General features: G+C 39.9%; 1 pseudogene; it reads right to left on the reverse strand.

Moving 5' to 3' along the window:
* Window positions 1–258: 258 nt before the first annotated feature.
* On the reverse strand, window positions 259–2,907 carry LOC102854346 (annotated as a pseudogene).
* Window positions 2,908–4,042: the final 1,135 nt, after the last annotated feature.

Here is a 4,042-nt window from a genome sequence, read left to right on the forward strand (position 1 = left end):
GGAGGCCAAGGCCAGGGCGGCCTGGTGGGGAGGCCGAGGCCGGGACCTGTGGAGGGAAGGGAGGGTGGGCGAAGAGGCCTGGCTGGGAGGCCGGCTGGGGCCTGCAGAGTTCGGGGAGACTGGGGCCAGGGCCTGCCGAGGGAGGAAAGAACAGGCTGGGCAAAGCTGGGCTGAGAAGGGAACCTGTCAGCACTTTGGTCTAGGGGGGAGGGCACATCCATCAGTCCCTCCCACCAGAACTCAGTCCTTCCACGGGACTCAGCCCTTCCACTCCTTTCTGATGGTGAGGTTCCACTCCCAGGACAGATGGTCCATCTTGTCATCGTCAGTGAAGCGGGACTTGTAGTTGCTCCTGGCCAGCATGCCCTTGGGTGCTTCCTCCCTGGGTGTCAGGAAATTATACTCCTCCGCCTGAGGCCCGTGGCTGCCCACCACTTACTCAACCATGTCAATCTTGACACCCTTACGGTAGGTGTGCTGGATGTAATTCATGTCTGCCACAATCTCTTTGTTCACCCAGAAGGAGATCTTTATCTCCTTTAGTCACTCTTTATTCACTCCACGGCCTCCTTCAGCACAAATGACTGCTTCTTGAAGCTCTCCAGGTCGTTGGTCAGGTCCAACTCCAGGGGACCAGGGGCACTGCTGCACACCAGGGTCAAGCGAGTCACAACAACATTTGAGACGTTGGGGTCAGCAGAGACCGCCATGCAGCCCAGCAGGGCCTTGTCATCCTTGTCCAGCTCCTGGATCTCCTGGATGCTCTTCTGTGCAGGCAGCTTGTAGTTAGTTGACCGAGTGCTTATCCTCCTCATTCTTGGCTGCAATCTGGGCCAGCTGCTCTGCCATGGGCTCCTGCTCCACCGTGCTCGCTGCTTGCTCTGCAATGCCCGAGGATTTGACCACACCGCCTCCGTTTCCAAAGTAATACTATTCTTCCATAGGCAGTCCTTACTGTGGAAATTATGGTCTAATGTTCTGTTCTAAGTCAGCTCTGGTTTAAGTTGAATATCTCATTTTTCTAGATTTAAATTCCCTTACTATTGTCTTGTATTACTAGTATCTTAAAAATTCAGTCTTTGTATTTGGAAATTGGAAGCAACACTAGAAACTTACAGGTATATTTTAATACACACATACTACAAAAATACAAAGACAAATAAGGCTCCCGATACAATGAAAACTATTATAGTTCTTCCAGAAATTGCATGATTTATCATACATATGTATGTATCATACATACGTACTGAAGCTACTCCTTAAATGTAACCTACAGGTTATGTAGCTGGGGAGATGGGCCATGACAGTGTCACTGACAGAGGAGGTATTAAAGAAAGCAAAAAAAAAGGAATACACAGTTATTATACTAAAAAGAAATAATTGATGCTCAACCTGTTCAACCACTTCAGCATATTATCAAGAACCAATGACCCTGACAAAAGAAGTCCAAGTAGCACTGAAGACACTGGTGTCCAATGTCACTGAGAGGACAAATACAAGGACTAAGAGTTGTTTCACACTAGATTTGACCAAGTAGAGGCCATTGATATATGTATTTACAGGTGGAACTAGACTGAAGGAGGCCAAGGTGGCACAAAGAGACTCCTGACTATCTAGGGAAAAGACAGTAAGTAGTGGCTGGATCTAAGATATGTTTTGGATAAAAAGTAAACAGGACTTGCAGATGTCAGATCATTAACGGTAGGAAGGTGAGAGATGAGGAAAGCAGGAGTTAGGATGCTTACCTTCTAGTATGTGTAACAACTGGAGGATGATGCCAGTCACTAAGGTAGGAGAAAAGATGGCTCAGAGTTGGGAGAAGTCTCTCTTTTGGGCACATTAAGTTTGAGATATTTATTTTACATATCCAAGTAAGGATGTAACAGCTACTGAAACAGTGTGATAGAAATACCTAGACCCTGGAGGCTAGGGAAGGCAGGCAGAGGGGAAGGTCAGAGGTGGAGTTTGGGATTCATCAGATTCTTTATACTTTCTATTTATAACCACTTATTTCTCCTACATACTAAATTCTCATACATAATAAAAATTAGTCAATTGTTCCTAACTACACAATTTTCACAAATAAAAATCAGTGGTCCTGCTCTAACTTCTCATTACCCACCACCTCCATTTTGAAAATTGCCTTATTTTCTGTATTTGTATTTTTTTTATGACTATCTTATCCTCAAGCTTTCTAACATATCTTAAAAAACTCACTGCAGCGAGTTAGAACTGACTCACAGCTGACTCTCCAAGTGGGCTTTCTGAGGTTGTATGTTACATGGGAGGAGACTTTCTATCTTTCTCCTTTGGAGCTGCTGTTGGATTTAAATCATCAGAGAGGTGGCACCTTTGGATTAGCAGTGCAAATGTCTACCAATCATGCTACCAGAGCTCAATCCAACAGAAATGGATGATATTTAAACCCATGGATGTTAACTGGAAATAGAAAAGGAAGAGAAGATTAGAAAGGTCCTGTGATATCTGTAAGCTCATGATATGAAAGGTCATAAAATAGAAGTAGTGGAACCAAATCAGTATAGTATTATGAAAAGGTGGGGGATGTTCCAAGAAAGAAGAAGTAAGCAACATTTAATGAGCTTCCAAAAGGTTGAGAAAGAGATTAATCTCACTCTCTGTCAGGTACACTGATTTAGACTTAGTTTTAGTGCAACCAAAAGGCAAGTCAACAAGTTAAACACAATTACAAAGTGTACATAAGTATAGTCATAAAGCCCAGGCTTTAGAATGGTTTCTAGATTTTTAGGGAAGAGGAGATAATTTTCATTCCCTTTCCTTTATCTTTTACTCAATAATCCCCCACCTCAGACCTGAAAGTTTACCTGAATCCAGTCTCCGAGTTAATATTGCTGGAGTAAGCATACAGTTTTTCTTCTTCAAGTACATCAGGCCTTGGTTTAATTTTATTAAATTTTTGAATTTTCACTAAAATAACAAAATCATTATTAGTCAGATTATCTAATTACGAAAAATGTTTTACTTATTCAAGCTACAAAAATTGGCTAGTCTTCAAATAAATGAAACCTAAATACAATTGCTTTAGAAAGTGAATTAACAGGTACATGTCATAGTTGTACTGAAAGCCCATTATATCCCAGGACTATTTACTAAGCATTAAGATGGAGCAGCCAGTGAGGTAGGAGCTGAAAACAAGAAAGTAGAGTTTGTAATAGAATGTGAAGATAATGTTTCAAAGAGTAATTCAAATTTAATGAAAGACTGTAGATGACAGCCTGAGGACAACTGTTATACAGCAGCTACTGGTGAATTGGACATGCTTAAATTTACATTTCATTTATTTAATATATTGTCTCCCACATAAGAATCTCTAAATATATGAAGAATTTTAGAGTATATTAATCTTTTAGACACAAAACTTTCTTAAACTAAAAGAAAGGGATTATTAAACCGAAGATACTGAAGTTGAAGAGACTGTGATTGAGTTAGAAATACAAAGTCTGAATATAATTATCTTTCAAATTAATTTCTGTAACTTTTAAAATGAATTAAATTGGATGAAATCACCATTTTTCAGACAATAGGTAAGACAGTAACACCAATACAAACCACACAGAAGATGAATCTTTCATTTGCTCTTTCCATCATAAACCACATGCCAGACCATCAAAATACTAAAAAGGATAGGTGAGTCTGTTCACTATTTACATTTTTGTTGTGGTTCTTACCAAGGCTCTTGAAGCCTCTGGGCATTTTTAACAGCTGCTGGAAAGCGAATAACTGGGTATACCATTAGTTTATTGATGCAATTACATATTTAGAAATGAATGGAGAACAAATCAAATTTATTATCATAGGACCGTGTAACATTTCCTTTCTCCTAGTTTTTCACTCTAAGGTGTAAATGTAAATTATCACACAGTGAGTTCACTTTGATTAGCTCTAAAGATTAACTAGTTACAAAGCAAATAAATGAATCCAGTTTAAATTACCATTATTGATTCAAAAAATCATGTCCTATGAGCTTACTACCAACACTACTAAAACAAATTACTATGAAAGA

This window comes from Elephantulus edwardii, unplaced genomic scaffold, assembly GCF_000299155.1.
Source record: "Elephantulus edwardii isolate Elephantulus edwardi_28Jun2011 unplaced genomic scaffold, EleEdw1.0 scaffold00188, whole genome shotgun sequence".
Classification (NCBI taxonomy): domain Eukaryota; kingdom Metazoa; phylum Chordata; class Mammalia; order Macroscelidea; family Macroscelididae; genus Elephantulus; species Elephantulus edwardii.